This window comes from Saccostrea cucullata, unplaced genomic scaffold, assembly GCF_032062105.1.
Source record: "Saccostrea cucullata isolate Sc308-1 unplaced genomic scaffold, CSIRO_AGI_Scuc_v1 ctg1259, whole genome shotgun sequence".
Taxonomy (NCBI): domain Eukaryota; kingdom Metazoa; phylum Mollusca; class Bivalvia; order Ostreida; family Ostreidae; genus Saccostrea; species Saccostrea cuccullata.
Window position 1 is genome coordinate 1 of NW_026921285.1, and position 22026 is coordinate 22026.

The following is a 22026-nucleotide window of genomic DNA, read 5'->3' on the forward strand; positions in this document are numbered from 1 at the left end:
TACTTGTTTTTATTTTATTTAGTATAATTATTTAGTACAGTTAGTATATTAAGTTAGTGTAGAAGATAGCTGTAGTAAATTCCTTTTTTTCATTCATTCGTTCATACCTGGTCATTCATTGTCATCGTGTTTGTATTGTGTTCTTGTTTATCCGGTGTTCCGTGTCACGTGAGTATTTGGTTGTCACGTGATTGTCTTATCATCTACAATTCTCAAGTAATAAAATACATGTATATGAACCTTTATTGAGGAACTATTGTGTTGCATTATCATTTCCTGAGATGAAAGACCACTGAAACGTATTAGATGTTCTACAGACAAAAAATTGGATGAGCATTTGTATAATTTATATTTCGCTTTTCATATGCCTAATACATTGAAATATTACTTATTAGGGTTTGGTATAAAAATAAAGACATTTCCAAAGTCTTGATTCGAGATAAAATTACCAATTGTTAATGTACATTTTTTTTCTACATAAAGGGGGAGTTTCGATAAGGCCGCTTTGCGGCCCACTTTTTTTCATGAAAAAAAATATATCAATATTTTTTTTCCAAATCAGTTTATAATTCAAGATAAATATGTTAACTTTTGTTATATTTATTTCAAAAGTTGAGGTGTTATATATTTATTGCTGCAGTTAAGCCGTATTTAGATGTATCTTCAACGCATTAACATTAGGCCTATGGGAAAACACGAGAAGGTGGCATTCATTAATCGATGTTTAAAGTATGAAGTGCATGAGGGACACTCACCAAATTTTGCACAGTTACTACACATACAATATACATTATTGCCTTAAAATTTGTTGAGTGTCGCGTGTGCACTTCATATAAAAAAACAAAATTGCACATAAAACGCGTATCTAAATTTAGAGGCACTCGGTTACTTGATCTGATCTAGTATTACAAATCATCAGCAAAAAGAATCTAAAAATTGTTCTCTTTGTCATAGATACACTGTATGTTCGCAAGAATAGCAGAAAGGTTAAAAATATGAAGAACCAAAGTCTATTCAATTACATTTCACGGAAACTTCAAGGGTCTGGGTCTTCTCTGAACATAGAGTCAGACATAATATGCAATTTCTGTCGAACTGAGTTTTATAGGGTACAAAATCTAGAGTCTAACAGTGCAATAGATCCCCTTTTAGAGGGCGATCATAATGTACTTAGAAACGACCCATCTTTTCAAAGCCCTAAACGAATTCGGTTGTCTATACCCCGAGCCAGTTTATCACATCGTAAAAGTCAGTTCTGTTCAAAGACCGAGAACCTTAGAACTACCACTGAAGAAATTAAAATGAAGGCATTCGTAGATAAAGGAGTTCTTATCCCAGAGGGTAGTAGATGTTGTGAGCGTCATATGGTTGATGGTAAAATTGACCCCAATATATTGGACAATCTTTCGCCAACCTCTGACTTCACTAACTTTAACAGATCAGAAATTACAACTATGCTGCTTAACTTAAGAGAAAAATGCCTTGAACGAACAGTAGGTATAGACTTTGAAAATCCGCAGTCTCTATCTGACGAAGATTATTACAATCTCACTGGGATCACAAAATCGCAATTTGATGTTCTTTCTAAGTACATGTCTCCACTTAGAATTTCATGCAACAGAGCACTGAGAACATGCCTTGCCCTGCTATTGACAAAATTATGAACGGGCAATCCTTTGAGTATTTTGAGCAGCATGTTCCAAATCAGAAATAAAAGCATTATTTCCAAAGCTACTGCTAGTGCTAGAGATGCCTTGATGGAAAATTTTGTGCCTAAGTTTCTTGGATTTTCCCACATGACCAGAGAGGATTTTATATCCAAACACACAAGGCCCTTTGTTCAGCATCTTTTAGCAGACGGTAAGCCAATTGCTATACTTGTACTGGATGGTACATATATTTACATCCAAAAAAGTGGCAATTACACTTTTCAGAGACAGACGTTTAGTGGTCACAAGCATAGGCCTCTTGTAAAACCAATGATGGTTGTTGGAACAGACCGGTATATCCTATCTGTTTTCGGACCATATCTAGCTGATGGCAAGAATAATGTTTCTTCCATATTAAATAGTGTTATCCAAAATAATGTTGAGGAAGTTCAAAGCTGGATTGAGAAAGAGGACTTACTAGTTGTCGATAGGGGATTCCATGATTCGTTGGATTTTTTAATAAACTTGGGATAAAACATGAAATGCCTGATTATTTATCTCGTGGATGTAAGCAGCACACAACAGAGGAGGCTAATCACTCTAGATGTGTGACAAAGGTCAGATGGGTTGTAGAGTCGGCAAATGGCAGAATCAAAACGTGGAAAGTGCTAGACCAAGTGGTTCCAAACACCCAGATAAAATGGATAGGTGATTATGTTAGAATTGTTTGTGCAATAGTCAATGCTTTTCGACCCCCCTCTCGTATCAAACAGTGATGAAGATATTGCTCTTGCCAATGAAATGAAACAACTGTCAAGAAAGTCAAATGAACTTCGAGAAAGGGTTGAAAGAGAAAACCTTTCCAGTAAACGAGCAATTTGGAGTGAGATTTCCCAGGATTGTATTAATAACTTTCCTCGCTTAACAGAAGATGACTTGCGAACACTTACACAAAGGGTTTATCAAATTAAACAAGCAAAATCTTACACAGTGGAACACATGTCTACAGAGGGATCATACAGCATATCTGTCCATAGGGATGACGCTGGGCTACTTCGAGCTAGAATCCAGTCAAGACACGTGTCTGCTAAGAAATATTTTCTTTGGATTTCCTACGATGAACACTCAAGACCTCCCATAAATGGATGGTACTGTCAGTGTAAAGTAGGATCAAGAACAGTGGGATGTTGTGCTCATATTGCAGCAGTTATTTGGTACCTTGGTTATCAGAGACATCATGCAGACGATAATCAAACTGTTTCAGTTCATGACGGGGCAATTTTAAATGCAGCAGACACTGAATGGGATTCCGAAAGCGATTAAATAAATCAAATCTTTCCAATTTTTATAAGATAGGGAAACAGTCAATGTATTCTTTTTTAGAATTGTCGATACGTATAATTATTATTCATGATATAAAAAGAAGTTCGTCTCTGAGAATATTATTACTATAAAATGCATGGTATGGTATATATTTTTAATATTGGAACCATAAATAATTTTATATTCAAATATATTTTATTAAATTTTTAGATTAATATAAATATTTTTATATAATTTGGAGAATGTATTATGGTATATTTTATTTTTTTTTTTAATTTAAGTATTCCATAAAAGTAAAACCGATGAGTTTATTATCTATGTTTTACGTATACAGGGTGTCCCAAAACATATGTTACACTTTTAATCACCTATAACTTTATCAAATTAAAAGCATTCAAGAAATATATTTTGTCAACTTATAATGTATTAGCATACATTTTATCTGACAAACTTTCGAGGACTTTCTATTCAAGAGTCAGGTAATTATGATGTCCTAATGATGTCATCATATTTTGATATGGAACCTTCATGTGAAGAGCTGGTAGATTTTGTAAATTTTTACTATCGGTCTAAAATTGTTACTTTAGTCATTAGTACCATAAGAAAACAACATCTTGTTATGAAAATCCTTAACGGAATACTAATTTACATGTTTATGAAGGTATTTAAAGTTAAACTGTTGGAATATATGTTATATTTACAGCTTGATAAATAAAAACTTCAGGAATTGTGTTCAAATAATTTCAATTCAATGGACGTCATATGGAACTTGTTGTAAAATGACATATGTTATTCTAAAGAAAAAATATAGATGATTAATAAGGGAATTTTGGCAACTGTATGCTTCACAAAAAAATTATAACAATGTTAATATACATTTTAAATTTCATTATTGTAACTTGAGGCATAAATTTTTTATGATGGTTTAAAAGTGTAACATATGTTTTGGGACACCCTGTACACTGAATATTCCCATATAATATCAAATCATTGTTTTGACTACTTATCTTTGTCTACTTTTTTTCCCAATATGAAAATGATTTATTCTACATGAATTTCAAAAATATGAACAAAATATCAGTTTAATTTGATTTTCAACCTTCTGTATTTGATACTTTAAGCTAATCCTACGTTCCAAACAAAAATTATTGTTCAATAAATGAGAAAAAACTCGTACCATATATAAAGCATTCACACATTCATTACAAAACAATTTTCAGTAAGAAAATCAATAAATTTAGTAATTTTTTGTCTTAACTAAAATATGTCTTAGATTTCCTGCGATATTTTTAAGTTTAAATCTCAGTCCTCGGCTATTAAAAACATCAATTTCAAAAATAAAGGAAAGGGGGTATACTTAAATATTCAAGTTTCACGTGATCGGAAAATGCGTAGTATAAATTATTTTTATATTTTCTGAATGATAAGAGGTTAATTGACAAAATATAAAATTTTCATAAAATTTCTTCAGGGGCGGGAAAACGGCCTTATCGAACTTCCCCCTTTACTCGTTAATCAATGGACTCAGTTAAAAAAATCACGTGCAGAGCGGGACAAATAGAGACATGAATTGCAACGTCTACTATGTGGAATGGCGGAATCAAAAGCATGTAAATAAAGTTATAACTCTCAGAATGTTCGATTTAAGAAATAAAATTCGCGTTTTCGTGAATATTGCAGGATAACCTTCGAGGTTGTAAAATATGGTTGGAAAGAAACGAGATGAGGCGTTAGCCGATGTTTTTATATTTCAAACAACATTATGAGACCGAGGAGGTTATCCTGCATCAATCACGACAACAAGGACTGTATTTCTATTCTACTAAAATCGCTAAAATACGGCTGATCGTTTTCTCTATAGAAAAACGACATAGGTTAAGATGTCTCGATTACGCAGTTACATTTTTACCCTAACAAAGAAAATTTTAGTAAACTATAATTTAGTTTAGTTTACTATAGTACCAAAGTTAAAACTTTGGAACTTTGATTTACTATGGCGAAAACTTTGTAACTTTGATTTTCTAAATTCAAAAGTTTTGGAACTTTGAAAAACTATGGTGAAAACTTGGAACGTTGATTTACTAAAGTAAAAAAAATTGGAACTTTGATATACCATGGTGAAAATTTTGAATTTTGATTTACTATGGTGCAAACTTTGGAAATTTTACTATAAGTGAAAACTTTGATCTCCTATTTAGTGAAAACTTTGGAACTTCGATCGAGTAATATGGAATTATGTTTTTGCTTCCCTTTCTGTAAATTTTATGAATTTTTAAGATTAAGATTCATAAAAGCTTCAAAGAACTAAAGAAAGAAACCCTGTCCCCCAAAAGAATAATATATGCATATTAATGTTATAAATTCTCTCTTTCACGATAAATAAGACATATTTATTTAAATTTATCTAATTTTAATGTTGTAAAGATTAAATGTAAGTATCCTTTATGTAAAAAAAAAATTAATATATGATATAATTTGCGTCATTTAAAATTAAAATGTTCCCTTTATGATCTTTAGTCAACATGTTTATTAAAGCGGCACAGAGAGTCAAAATCATATCTTAATTTTAAGATTCTGTAGCATACAGAGAAAGACTTACGAAAATTATGAGTATATAGCGAAGATATGACAATTAAACTGCAAGAATTGACTCTACAATATAAGTGCCGGAAAAACAAAGGTTGTATGTACCGTTTCGTTGTTTCATATATGTCAAGGTCACGCTACTCTTATTTTTAGCTCAAGCTTGTAAACAAAATTCAACTGGAGCATGCAAAGGTGAAAAATATGTTCATACAACTTTTTAAAAAGATATTATCAAATTTTTTGGTCTACTTATATTCATTCGTGGATACCTGAGACCATAGTAACTATGGAAACTTATTCAACACTTTTCTGCGCACGCGTATAACCCGCGTATAATAGGGAGTAAGAAGTACCAGGGTATTTTGCAATATTTTCGTTCTGGGGCAGACAGAAATTATTTTTACTTTTATTTTTCCCCATAAAAATTTAATTTTTAGGTTCTGAAACCTGTAATTTTCTGAAACCTAATACTTTAAGGAATTGAACAAAATTTACAGAGGTCATGCGAAAATTCTACATTTGTCATTTTTCCTATTTGTGCGTCACCTTGCCACTTTAACTGTTAAAAGGCGATACAGCATCTACAATAATTACTTTGCAAATTAAAATAAGAAGAACAAAAAAAAATAGCCCCAACAAACCAGATAGCATTTCCCTTAAAAAGTTAAATGATAAAAAAAAATTAATTAAAATATGCATATGTTGTTAAAGTAATTACAAAAAAAAATTAAGATTTGATTAAATATGGCGAAAACTTTGGAACTTTAATTCACTATAGTTAGAACTTTAGAACTTTGATTTACCGTACTATGGCAAAAATTTTGGAACTTTAATTCACTATGCTGAAAACTTTGGAACTTTGATTTACTATAGTTAACTATTGTAAACTATTAATAGTTAACTATAGTTTGCTATACTATTTTTTGTTAGGGTAACACCAGAGGGAAAATTTGTTTGCATACATGTGTATGGAGTACAGACTATTAGAGCTTCTGTTGCATTTAAATGGCCTTTTTAAATTACAAATTCGATCGTAATATGTATTAATTTTAATGAACATACAAGAACAAAATCATGCGTCTGTTTTACAGCTTGATGAGGACTAAAATCACGTTGTTTGAGTGTGTAGGGAGGTCCGTGGAATAGCCCCGCTTAGCTACAAAATTCGACATTCATCAGCAACTTTATGCAATTTACAGTGTTTATACTGCAAAAGACGACACATCGATGCAGTCTGAATGAGTATTTCATTTTACAGCCATACATGCGTTTGAATTGTTCAAGTTTGATACTGTTTCTGATCAGATTATTTTTTGATGAAGTTTGTGATTTATCAAAGAATAATTCCGCGGAATTTCGTTGAATAATCGTGGCTTGTGTGATAATTATATGCACAAACGCCTACATTCCATAGAGTATAGTCATACTTGATGACAATATTTTAAGAACAACGAATTAAATGAGCATTTATAATAATTCATATCTCGGATTTAGATGATGACGAACACATTAAAATTTTACTGATTAGGGCTTTATACAAAAAAAACTATACTGAGATTCAAACTATATTTAGGATAGACAATATGTCTCGATTTTGAAATATGACTTTCTCACGGTGACTAAAAATAGAAATGCCTATAAATTCATCTGAGATGTTACTTCTCCTTACGTTTTGATCATATTTCAATATAAATTTCATTTTACTATATAATAATGTTATTTTATATTTTTTTGTTTCTACAAACATTGTATTTAAATAATAAATAAAAGTTCTATTGGATTGCTTTCAATATGTTGTACCTATGGTTTTGGTCCGATTTCAAAAAGCGGTACACACACACCCTCTCACACACCCAAATGAAGTTTTTAAATATGAATATTCAACTAACGAAGAAAATGTTTTTCACCTGAAATTCACTTCATTTGGTCACGTGATTTCGCTCAATTACACACCGGAAGTTGACAAGTCACTACACGGCTTTACCAGGACACACACGGGAAACTCAATACATGAACACTCATATAAGATATTATACAAGAAAATCACTTCATACAGCTAATTTTGAATGTCTTTCACGTAAAAACACAAAATTCTTTTAAGCAAACGACAAGATAGTTAAGGTAGTACAAAACACCCCTGGATTCTATTTTTTACTAATTCCTTAAAAAGCACTGGAGAAAAAAGAGTAAAATTACAACATTGACAACAATGAATGACCCCTGTAAGGAAAATAACAAGCTTTGGCATAATTGCGTCATATTTTATGGAAAAAAATCAGAGAATCCTATATGTTGGTCACTTGGGAGTTGACATTTTAGAATGTGATTACGCTATCTAAGTGCAAAAACAAGCTTGTAACAGTCTGATATAAATGCAGTGTAACTTTTGTTCAATAAATAGTAGAGGTCTGATTTTTAGACACATCTATTAGGAGTCTCTGTTCTCTGTGTACAATAAAGGTCAAGGTCATATCAAGAGGTCAAATATTGTGACGTCATCTACTGAATCTTTAATTTTTTTGCCATTTAAATTTTTTTAATCGCCAAAATATCAGAAACTACCGGATTAATTTTCTTCATTTTCAAACATTTTATTCTGTGACCCATTTTAATCATTCTGTTAATTTTTTGCAAAAATTGAATTACATTTTTTTCTTTAGAAAACTTAAAGTGTAGGATATTTACATGTGTATTTCAATTCCGACGCAAGGTATGTTCTATTTTTACTAATATTTTTCTCAAATGGTCCAGTATCAATATGACTAACTAAGTTTAACTAGCAAAAAGGTAATATTTATCAAAATTATAACACAAACTTGCAATGGATCAATTGTTAATTCTAAAATAAAGCTCATTCTCAAGTCGATTGTCTGATTTCACAATCTTCTTACAGGGGTCTGATAGGCCATATTTCAGATACTATGGGCAAAATATATGCGGTTGAATTTATTTCATATTATTTATTAAAAGCGTTTTTGTATCCTAGAACAAAATATGAAAGTTTCAGAAAAATTGAATTTGAGGAAAATGTTGGCCTATCTTTTGTGTCCTACCTTAAGACTCCTTTTGGCCACTAGTTTGGGGAGTCTTTTAGAATGGTGCAACAGTTGATCAATAAAAACCTGTTCTCATCCATGGCACAAAATGATTATTGTTTCTTAGTTATTGATAAACAGAGCTCACAGGAAGGTCAGAGAATACCGTATGTCAATTTCCGAATTTTCTCTTTGTTAGCAAATTTTCGTCAATTTCATTGTAGAAAACCAAAGAGCACCAAAATTTCCTATCTACCGAATTTATGCATTTCATATACATTTACATGTACTAGTATGCTCTCTTTGTTTCCAAAAATGAAAAATGTATCATATTTGACAAAATTCTACCATAATGAAAAAAAAATCTGAACAATGTCCTACTTCAGAACGCTTTTATGCTCCATGTGTATGCTTTGAATCCAAACTACTGTTCGTTTTACAGAAAGCATCATTTTAACTTCTTAACTACAAACTTTTACAATTTTATTAAATCCGTTCTTATTTTTGCATTAAATTCGGGGCCAGATTTGCTCGTTATTATACCTTGTCCTTTGTCGAAAAGACATGGCAATGGGCAATGTATAGAACACGATAGAATGAAAATCGCCAAAGGATATCCGATAACGCTTAAAGATAAAACAAATTGGTTTTAACATCTTTATTTTGATTAATACAAACCATATGAAATGAGAAGAATAAATTAACAGACACGCCAAAGAATTAACGACAAAGGACGTAACGTCGTTTATGAAGGGGAAAGGGGGATACAATTTGATACCCGAAAAACTATATATATGTTACAAAGAAAATACGTTAATTCCAGAAGTGAGGAATACATGTATTATTATTTTTTGTTTGTTTGTGGGGGGGGGGTGGCTTTGTGCCCCTCCACATGAAAAAAAAATTTACATTACATTGACTGCATTTAAATGCATAAAAAGGCAATTGGAGGGATGGGCATTTCACAGTAAATTAAAAATATAACAGATACTGTAACGTTGTCTGTAAAAAAAGATGGGGCAAGATAACACCCAACCCCCCAATACAAATTATAAAATAAAAATGAAAAATTATAGAATACAAATGGAAAAATATAGAATGCATGCGAAAATAAAAATTATACAATACAAATGAGGAATTTTAGAATTCAAACGAAAAAAATTATAGAATACAAACGGAAAATTGTAGAATGCTAATAAATACCATATAATACAAATGGAAAAGATCGAACATTGCAACGTTTGACAGGCCATAATAATGTTACTGAACAGTTCTTCTACCACGAAATCAGATCCCCATGGAACAATATTTTCATCAAACCAAGAAAATTTGACACCTCGAAAGAATGTGATTTCATAGTATTCACCAGGTATTCAAATGAAAACCTTGTAATATTGAACAAGAAATGTAAACCGACTTTTATTCGGGTGCGAGAACTTTTTGCAAGGTTCGCGAGAGCCTCGTCATTGCGAATATTTCTCAATGCAAACCGCTCTATAACCTTTGTCTTTTAACAGCATATCCAAAAAGGCGTCTCCCAAAATAAAAGTTACCAAGACTATAAAAGCTCTTTTACAATTATTATTATGCCAAGTAGAAAATGATTCATGTCTAACTCACTCCTCAAATGAAAGAAATATTTTTCGTAGCATACATGTAAAAATTAAAGAAGGGGCAGAGCAGACCATAAAACGCAGTATAATAAAACGTCCGCCCTCTGAATTTTAGATATATTAATGTTCAAAGGGGAATTATTTTTGACAAAGTTTTTGTCGTAGCATAAAAAAAATAGTAAGGGGCATGGTTGACTTAAAAACACAGTATAATATTATCTACGCCTTTTTTTTTTTTTTGATTTATGCATTTTTGAAAAACCTTTTTTTACAAAAAGACTAACATTGAGAGAGAGAGAGAGAGAGAGAGAGAGAGAGAGAGAGAGAGAGAGATGATTGAGAAAATTAATCAGTTAATGGTCTCCAGCTGTCATCAAAATATTCTTTTTCAATATTTTTATAAGATATACATTTTTGTAATTCGTACATTGTCTTAATAGAGGATATCAAACCACCTGAGGAGATGTTCTGCTTGTACATTTGTACAGATAAATATAATGTTTTATTTGTAGTGCAATAATATTTTTAAGTTTATCAGTTTTCTTCACAGAGCCCCCAAATTTTTTTTTATTTTGAAAAGGTTATAGAAGTGTGGATTGTAATGAAACAGTAGTTTGCAAAATTCTCTAAAAGAGACTGAAGATGTTCACATTCCCACAAAAAATGTTCTATTGTGTCAGGTTTTTTTTTCTTTTACAGAATGTACATTTCTTATTATCAGTTTTATAAATTTTGTGTAGGAAGGAATTTGTCGCTAGTATTTTATGATTTATTCTAAATTGAAACCACTGAAGTTTGGTGGGTTTTTTTTTGTAATTTTGAATGGAAAAAAATAAATGATCTCCCATTCACCACTGCTCGAGTCAAATATTCTATTCCAAGAGATTTTACCCAATGGTTAATTTTTTTTTTGTCAAATAAGTATTTCATATAAATCATGTGATTTGTTTGCATTCAGGAGCGAATAAACATTAACTGGGATACATGGGTAAGCTATCTTTGGAGTTTAATTTTGATCGGGATTGGCCAAAATAAAAAAAAAATAATTCTACAATTTGGCTATTTTGTTTCAATTTCTTTAATAAATATGATTAATGAACATGTTCTCCCCAATTGTGGCTAGTTTTAAGAAGATTTTAACCACAAGTTTAAAATATATTCACAAATTACGTGTTTTGTTTTCATTAAAAAAAATGAAAAATTCTAACCAGACTTTCTTTACATATTTAAGTATTTATGTGATGCATTCATTTACAGCAAAATTTTTAGAAGAAACATTTAATTTGGATGCACATTTTTTTTTTTTCATTTTCTTTGAAAAATACAAAAAAAAAAATCATATAAAATAATTTAGAGCTAATGTCGGCCTTTCAAAACCATTGTTTAAAAATGTTGACTCAGATTGATTGATTGATTGTATGTTGTTTAACGTCCCTCACGAGAATTTTTCACTCATATGGAGACGCCACCACTTGCCGGTGGAGGGCTACAAATTTTGTCCTATGCTCGGCACTCAGGGCCTTTGAGCAGTGAGGGATCTTTTTCGTGCCAGCACCTACTGCGACACGGGGCCTCGGTTTATACGGTCTCATCCGAAGGACCGGTCTCCATGTCCCACAGTGGGATTCGAACCCGCGACGTAAGGATTGACTCCTTACTTCGCGACTTGTTGACTCAGAGATCTATAAAATAAAAAGTTGGTGTGGCATTCCTCCTTAAGTTTGAAGGAGTTTTTCCTAGCATACTGTTCCTTGTGTTTAGAGCATGGTTGATGGTTTGTTTTTGTAGCATGAAATTTAGAGTTGTTTACAAAGCGAACCTTAAACGCGGTATAATAAAAGCTCCGCCCTCTGTCTTTCAGATTTGCAAAAAATATTTGACAGAATTTATTTTCTTCGTATGAAAATTAGAAAACAGCGCACCTTTAAAAAAAAAACCCTTTAAAAATGGTCTGCCCTATAATTGCAAAACTGTAGCTCTGCAAAGAAAAAATGACAGACTGGAGAGCTACAGTATCATCCATTGTAAAAACTGTACGTTTATTGCGTACAAAAGGATTCGCTACGTTCTGGATTAATTCTTCCAAATTTTTACACCAATCATAAAAAAGTAGATCTAAAAAAATTCCTTACTCCTCTGTTAAGTACTCTCAGAGTCAAGATCTATTAGAAGCATGTTGAACAGAAATGTCTTGCAAACCAAAATGGCAGTTTATAAATACTAGATGAAATTTTCAATCTGAATTTCAGGGCCCGTATACAGGTCCTCATGGACAGGATTATCCCTATCCCCCCTTTTTTTTAATATTAAAAATAATCCGAGTTTTTTTTTCTTTATTTCTGATCTCTGACGACTTCATCTATATCTTTCTATCTGAAAATCACAGAAATATCTTAATCATATGCAATTTCTATTCACGTTGTCAGTCGTTTTGCGTACAATGTACATGTACATGTATATATACCGGACAAAAAAAAAAAGAAACGCATATTCAGATTAAACATGATATTCTAAGTTTACAGTTTAAAACTTATTTTTTAAAAGCAATTTTAAAGAGTGTGTTGTGATAAAAATCAAACATGTCTTATGTTGCGAATTAAAAAGTTAAGTTGATGTCATTTTCATCGTCCCCAAATTCTAGGAGCATAACAATATGATTGTACTTTGTGACGTCCCAGCTCTAGTGGGTTTCCAATGTACGGATGTCATGGAGGAATAAACCATCTCCTCTGTCTCTTGCAAACAATTTGTGCGCTATTAAGCTGATTTCTTCAAACAGCATGCGCAATTGTAGAAACGGTTTGTGCGACAGTTCTCATTCTAATGCTGAAGGGGGGTCTGACGGTCCTGTCTGGGTGTGGTTAATAATTGACGGCCAGTTTTTGGTCTGTCACCCGTGTTCTTAGTTGGTGGAGACGTAAATTTAACGCTGCAACGCCGATTGATCTACACTAAATGCAGTTGTAACCTCCTGTTGCGTAGCTCCGGTTATCTTCATAGTTAGCCCGTGTTGCGTTCATCTTTATTAAAAGGCGTGACATTGCAGCATCAACATCGCAATCAAATCTTAAATAATGGTTTAATAGGAGTGTTAATTGTTTCTTTAATTCCAAAATATCAATGAAAATAGACCCCCTATTTACAATAAATCATGAAAAACATTTTCATATATTTTCATAAACATGATTCTTGGGTTTAAAAGAAAGGGGGGTAGGGATAATTTCTAACCACGCGAGCACCTCTTGGCCTGGAGGGCTATTAACAACAATTATAAGCGATGTTTTGTCGTTGAATACTGTAGTAAGTGATATATGTTAGGAACACACGGTTAGTAATATTTTGAGATAGATGTTTACAAACATGGAGAAATAAATCATCGAGAAACAGCGCAACTTTTTGTGCTGAATAAATATACAGTTTTTACAATGGGTGGCGCTGTAGCCCTCTGGTTCGTAAATATGTTTTTCGAAGACATGCAGCCCTGCAGCTAGGTCTTCTTTTTTTCATAGATATTTCACCCATATAAGAAAAACATATTTTATTTTAATAGCATAAAAGCAAATAAGCGGCTTGGTGGACTAAAAAAGGAGTCCTTTATTTCAGATATTTCACTTGTATAGGAAGTAAATATTTTTGTCCGTTTTTATTACCGAATCAAAAAGAAAAGCTGATTTGACCCAGCAAAAGAAAAGGTCCGTCCTCTGTATTTCAGATTCAAGTATATATTTTACAAATATTCTTAAATTTTTAAAATTTGAATGAGTTTATTTTCCTAGCATTAAAATAGAAAAAAGTGGCAGGGCGGACTTTAAAATACAATGTAAGAAAAGGTCCTCCCTCTGTATTTTATCATTAGCTAAAGAAAGGAAAGAAAAAAACTAAATGTAAATTTTCATTATCGTAGAATAAAAAGAACTAGAGCAAGTAATATGCTTGATCTTATAAAACGCAGTATAATTAATCAAAAAGTCCATCTATATTTGAGTTATCTTTCTTTCATTTGGTTATACCGAGCTTATTAAAAATTTTGGCATCATAATCTTCATTTCATATTCAAAACGAGACCATTCCGAAGCCGATGTTTTAAGGAATCGATGTCTATTAGTAAGGTATGCCAGGGCATCAACGATAGTTGGAAACAAGAGATACTTTACATAACGGGTTATACTACATGTAGTACCTCATACATGTATTTCCATTTCATTGTGAAAAAATTGTAAATCTAAATTTTAAAAGCGTTTTCTAATAGATTTAAACGACATAAGGCCTCCCATGCATGCCAATTTTCGAAATTCCCGATCATGACAAGGGGCAAACGGGGACAAGGGGTAACCGGTCGGCATGGGATGCTCACTTTTCCATTACATCTGACCCCACTTCTGATGTTTTATTTTGTATTTTTCTTTTACTTTTGAGCTTAAATACTGTTTGTTACATCCGTATATTTCATCAATAAATCTAAACATTCTTTTATTTTTATTCTTAATTTTCGTTCTCTACATTCTACTGTTATAACGATTCCTAAATAATGAAAAAAAAAATTAACAATGAATTTAGAGTGAATATATGCGTAAAATGTGTATACTAAACCGAAGGAGGACCATATTTTATAGAGCCAGGCTGTATTAGACACCCCCTCCCTTCCCGAGTATGAATAAAAGGGTAGTGAACCCCAACCCCTTCAATATTGTACTACATCGGCAATGCATTACGGAGTGTCTGTTGATCTAAAACTATATTATCAAGAATATACGTTCGTTGAGGGTGTTTCGTAACAAGAATGATAAATAAGGATAATGCATTACTTTTCCGGCATTGGCAGGTCCATACATGTAAGTGGAGGGGGTTCCGAAGGTTGGCAATCCCTTTTATTTTGCAGAGAGAGAGGGTGAGTGAGAGAGACAAAGAGAAGAGTTTTTATGTAACATAAATACTCTTATGTCTAATATTTTGAATAAAATAAGTACATATAAGTATGCCCTTTCTGCTTGCTAGATACAGAAGTGTTTCTCCGTATTGCTTTCTTCAGTGTACCTTCAAATTCCCGACCTCAGTCCCCGACAACCCACTGACTGGTTTCCCTTTCAAATCAGCGGAATTTTCCGCCGATTTTAGCTTAAATCTATTTGCCATTTAAATCATCTGTATAAAAAGTCATGAAATGGGGTATGTAGAATGATTGAATGACAACTCCCTATCATCTGTTGACCTACATATGCCGTTTTAAACAAGCAGTGAACCGAGACGTCTTCGATTCTTGCACCTGTTTATCGAAAGCAACGGAAGTGGCGATTTCGTATATCTAAAATTTAGAGGCGTCCCGGAAATACATGGAAAATCTAGAGAGGTCAGAATTCGCGCCAAACTTGTTTTCTCTAGATTTTCCGTGTTATTCCGGGACACCTCTACGTTTTTCACCGTTAGAAATCGGCACTTACGTTGCTTTCGATGTCTGTACATGGTATAGAGGACGTTTTGTGTTTTGTGCAATTTTTTATACGGCAAGTTAAAATCGGCAGACGTTTGAAAGGTGTTATTCAATCATTTTTGAAGCTAGATCTCGTCCGAGACCAGTAGGAAAAATGTAGATATAGATGAAAACTAAGTGTGAACCAAGGCACCCCTTGATTTTCAAGATGGCGAGTGACGCTCTTTTACTCTTTTATATACAATAAATATGACATTTTTTAAATCGTGCTAATTTCGGCGATTTTTTATTTTTATTTTATTGAGGGTATTCATGCACACATAGAAAAACACATAACACACAACATACACCATCATGTAACCAAGCGCCTATGTCCAAAGGTTGGAGCCCCATCCCACCGCTTGAAATAGAAATTAAAGTTTATGCCGAAGGCTCAAGTGAGCTTTTCTGATCACATTTTGTCCGGCGTCCGTCTGTCCGTCCGTCTGTCCGTCTAGCTGTCTGTCTGTCTGTAAACTTTTCACATTTTCGACTTCTTCTCAAGAACCACTGGGCCAATTTCAACCAAACTTTCCACAAGGCATCCTTGGGTGAAGGGGATTCAAGTTTGTTCAGATGAAGGGCCACGCCCTCATTCAAGGGGAGATAATTGGGAATTAATGAAAATTTGCTGGCATGTTTTAAAAATCTTCTTCTCAAGAACCACTGTGCCAGGAAAGATGAAACTTATGGGGTAACATCCTCAGGTAGTGTAGATTCAAGTTTGTTCAAATCATGACCCCCGGGGGTAGGGCGGGGCCAAAATGGCCCATCAAATTTTTACATAGAAATATATAGGAAAATTCTTTAAAAATCTTCTCCTCAAGAATGACAGAGCCATAATTCATCAAATTTATATGGAAGTATCCTCAGGTAGTGAGGATTCAAGTTTGTTCAAATCATGACCCCGGGGGGTAGGGCGGGTCCAAAATGGCCGACCAAAGTTATACGTAGAAATATATAGGAAAATTCTTTAAAAATCTTCTTCTCAAGAACCACTGTGTCAGGAAAGATGAAATTTATGGGGTAACATCCTCAGGTAGTGTAGATTCAAGTTTGTTCAAATCATGACCCCCAGGGGTAGGGCGGGGCCAAAATGGCCAACCAAAGTTTTACATAGAAATATATAGGAAAATTCTTTAAAAATCTTCTTCTCAAGAACCACTGTGCCAGGAAAGATGAAATTTACGTAATAACATCCTCAGGTAGTGTAGATTCAAATTTGTTCAAATCATGACCCCCGGGGGTAGGGCGGGGCCAAAATGGCCGACCAAATTTTTACATAGAAATATATAGGAAAATTCTTTAAAAATCTTCTTCTCAAGAATGACAGAGCCATAATTCCTCAAATTTATGTGGAAATGTCCTCAGGTAGTGTAGATTCAAATTTGTTCAAATCATGACCCGAAGGGGGTAGGGCGGGGCCAAAATGGCCGACCAAAGTTTTACATAGAAATATATAGGAAAATTCTTTAAAAATCTTTTTCTCAAGAATGACAAAGCCATAATTCATCATATTTATATCGAAGCATCTTCAGGTAGTGTAGATTCAAATTTGTTCAAATCATGACCCGAAGGGGGTAGGGCGGGGCCAAAATGGCCGACCAAAGTTTTACATAGAAATATATGGGAAGATTCTTTGAAGAATAGCAAATCCATGATTGATCATGGGATTACTTTTGGATTTTAACTTTTCAATAATAAACCAATTTCTACTTTTTCTTAGCTGCAGTACTTAGGTGAGCGATGTGGCCCATGGGCCTCTTGTTTTATTTACTCTTTGTTTGTCAAATATTTTTGGGAGTTGCTCCCTTTAAAAACCACTGCAATGGGCTTGAGGTTCCAGTTGTGCGATTCCATGCATGAGTATCGGGGCGCCAAACCTGGACCCCCTTTTTTCAAGAATTGCTGGATCCGGTGTTCATAGAATAACTTGTAGTTCTTTTTTTTTATATAATGCTTTAGTTTTGAATATTTTCATACTTACAAAAGAAACAAAATACACACACAAACACACCCTCACACACCACACGCACTCTGTGCACCTTTCCCAAAATACCAGCTTTCATAATTACACCTTTAGTGATAATTGAAATTATGTAGGAAAAACTTGTAGTTTTTATTATGCAGGTAACATTGTTATTATTCAGGATCTGCTTTTGAATATATATTGTAAATTACTGATTCAGAAGCTCTTTCATAGGGAATGCATAAAAGTATCCTCTTCAATGAAAGGAACCTAATGTAAAAACGGAATTAAACTACAACATTGAAAGATTTTAGCTGTCGTATTGTCTCCAAAAATAAACTGATAATGATAAGTACTAAAGGAAAAGTAATTCATAGGCGTCGGAACCGGCGGTAGGGGGATTTAGCCCCCCCCCATACTTTTTTTCAAACATAGCCATTATATATAGACCATTGACAATTGGGATTGACCTTTCTTTGTTGGTTTAGCCCTCCCCCTTCAATTATAGCACCACCCAACTTTCAATTTACTTTCGACGCCTATGTACATGTAATCCTCGTTATTCTTACAAACTAACTGAGATTACATTAGTGGGGAACGTCCACTTTATCGTTTTTCTTATGCATAACTTTTCTTTCTGCATTTTTTTTCTTTTTTATTTCCCATTCATCGTTTAAAATTCCCATTATTCAAAATGTTGATCTCTAAATGCAAGAAATCAAATTTTCATGAGGATACGTCATAAAGCACCCTTCTGTTCTCACATCCCCTTCCTCAATTATTTTACACTTTGAAAGACCAAACAACAAAGAAGGTTTGTTTGCATGAAACAATTTAATTGCATCATCAATGTGAAACAAAAGGCCCATGGGCCTTATAGGTCTCCTGGGCATAATGCAACAACTTTCCAGTGATTGAATTTGATTCATGTTTTAAGCCAGATGCTATTGCATTCACAATTTTAAAAGAGGCCCCATTGATCATTATAACTGTACATTTAGCAGATGCTTAGTTTTGTTATTCAATACCCATAGGCAGGGTAGGGGAACAAAAAATGCATTTCACCAAATCGTAATATTCAGCAATAATCAGTGCCCCTACCACACATGAACCCTTGATCTTAGGCCTAGATCCACACAATGCACTATTTTTTAAATGACATCCTTGTTTTTCAAAAATATTTGATTAATACCAAGGTGCAGATTTCAAAACAATTCATTCATTTCTAAGTACATCCCCCTCTATGGCACCCCTGACCCTGGGGCCTTGAAATTCACAATTCTGGAAGATTAGGGCCCTTACTCATAACTATATAGGTAGTTCATCTGCTTAATATCAGGGCTTTCACCATAGGTTACTCAGGTGACCTAAAAAGTACCTTACATGAAATAAGATAAAAGCCAAGCGTTACTTAGATAATTCCTGTTGTTACATTGTTGTATATATATATTTTTTTCATTTTTAACACTTTAACAAGGACATCACTCAGTATTTGTGTCATATATAGCTGTATTTAATCACTCAGTATTTCATATTTTGTCAAATAAACTTCAGTATAGAGTCTGTTTTCTAATATGTATTCTGAAAAAAATCTGCTCAATTTGCTCAAGGAAATGAAGGCACTAAGTCTCTATTTAATAACTTATATTTTGATATTTGAAAGGGGGCAGAGGTTGAAGATCAATAAATAAATAGATTAAAAGACAGCAATATTTTAAACATAATGAACCTAGCTCTTTCAAGATGCAAAAATTAACGTGTAATTATCAGGAAAATGTATCTTTTAAATTGTATGTACAGTGTATACGTACATGTATGTATTCCCTAATAAATGTAGTGTACTATATGTATTTGAAAAAAAGTGAATGAAGACAGGCTCGACAGCTATCGTTGAAGATGCACCAGAACATTTACATATTGCAATTAGTGGTTCAAATTATGTGAATTTTCCCTATTTGTAGGTCAAGCGGACAGTGTTCGGTGTTCTCTGTGTGGGACAGGACTACGGAACTGGGACCCCGAGGATGACCCCTTGGTGGAGCACGCCCGCTGGGCACCGGAGTGTTTCTTTGTCAAGGACAAGAAAGGACAAGATTTTATCAACCTCGTACAAGTCGCAGTACGGCAACAGCAAATGTTAGAGTAGGATTTAAATTCTCTCAAATTACCTAATTCCCCTGCTCAAAGTGCAGTTCTTTCATTGCAGAGGACAGAGAATAAGATATCTTTTTCAACTTTTCAGTGTCATTTACACTTCATCAGGAAATTAATTAAAAGATAAATTTATGAAAAATGACAGGAAAGAATGCAGTAATTGAGAAACATTTTTTCTGATCATGATCATGTCCATGTATGAAGCTCCACTGAATCAGATACTTTAATTGACAAATAGTTTCATGATATCGTGATATAAGTTCATTTACATCAAATGGATATCAGAGGCATACATTTCCTGTTTCTTTTGAACTGAAAGCACAGTAATTATTATTGCTCACAGGCCTGACTGTGTATATACCGGGTATAATCATGGTATGCATGATCACACCTTCAGAGTTGAACATTGTGTTGAATTAATTTCCAGATATATTTTTAAAATGACCTAATCATGCTAATTTAAGAGATGATTTATGGAACTTGGGGACAAAAAAATATGAGTTGTATTTAAAACTTAATGATGTATAATAAATTGCTATATTTACATAAAATCATTGTGTAAAATAGAAATATTACTTAATGACTACATTATATACACTTTAAAGATAGAGGTCTGAAAGAGGTATCTATTCATTATAAAAGATACTTCTGATTAGTGTAAGAGTAGTTTTATACAAAGCTAAATCATCTATAAATAACAGCGGTGAAGTCCCAAGTCAAAATGAACTGCTTATTTTAGCAGTTTATAAACAGTTATTAGGCAGTCTGGCAATTTTTTTGGCAGTTTTTAGGCAGTTCTTAACAGTCTCAGTCTTAGCATTCCTTAAAACTGCTTACAGACTGCTTAAAAACTGCTAAGAATTTGTGTAAGCAGTTCAGTATTGAAGAAACTTAAGCAGTCAAACAAGCAGTTTCTCAAAACTGCTAAAAAACTGCCAAAAGTGCGACTTTTTACTGAGCATGCTCAATCATAACTTCCTTTATTTGAATATTAAATTGGAGGGATTCTTGGTCATGAGCTAAGTCAGTGTGTCATTTTGCTCTATTTAAAGGATATTTAACCAATAGATGTCAGTTGGAATTGTATTTATGTCAGTCTGGGATAATTTCTTCACTTTTCAACTAAATGCAAGTGTAATCTATAAATTAGTCAATTTTTCAATTTTCATGATCTTCCTGTATTGCAATGTTGACAATGAACATGATGAAATAGTTTAGGCTTATTTGAATGACTTTAGTTGGACTTTCACTAATGTGACATCACTGTGCTTATTAGAGTGAAAGTTTTATTTATACTAAATTCTTCAGCTTGTGCAAACTTATAGCTACTAGATTAAATTACAATTGAATTGAATATTGTACATTAAGATGCCACTGACGTTTATGCAAGAAAATGGACTTAATGGAAGGACTCATTTACAATTCATACCTTAGATCTTTATCTCAATAATAAGTCAAATTCCCATATATGATGTCATTTTTTCAATAAATTACCCTGCCGGAAGCAAAAATTATATGCATATTTGTATTCATATATCATGTATATGGGTGGTGTTATGTTCTTGAAAGTAGACAAGAATAGTGCTTATAGCATTCTTTTTACCATGCAGTTTTTAAGCAGTTAATAAATTTTCAAATTTATATGTAGGTCACTCAGAGTCATTTCCATATATATAAGTAGTGCAAACAAAAGAAACACCTTAGCAGTTATTAAGCAGTTTTTAAGCAGTTCTCCTTAACCTTCCTATTGATCGACTGCTTAGATACTGCTAAGGAAACTGCTAAGGAACTGCTAAGTTACTGCTAAGGAACTGCTAAGTTACTGCTAAGGAACTGCTAAGTTACTGCTAATGAACTGGCTAAGTACTGCTTAAAATGTGGACTGCTAAGGAAAACTGCCTAAGGAGAGAAGAAGGCTAGTAAACTGTCTAAGAACTGCTAAAGCACTGAACTGTTAAGGTAAAAAAACTGCTAAAGAACTGCCTTCCACTTGGACTTGGGGTATCAGGAACATAAATAATTCTGGGTTTTATCATATGTTAACAAGGCTTTCTAAACCAGTACTATACATAATATTTAAAAAAAAAAGGCTTATATCTGTGGCAAAAATGATGATAAGTGGAAAATATAGCAGGAAGGCAATTCTGCCATTCTTATTAAGAAGATGTATGCAGTAATCAACACACTGCATGAAGATGTCGGATAAGGCCTAGAAAAAAACATGTTTGTT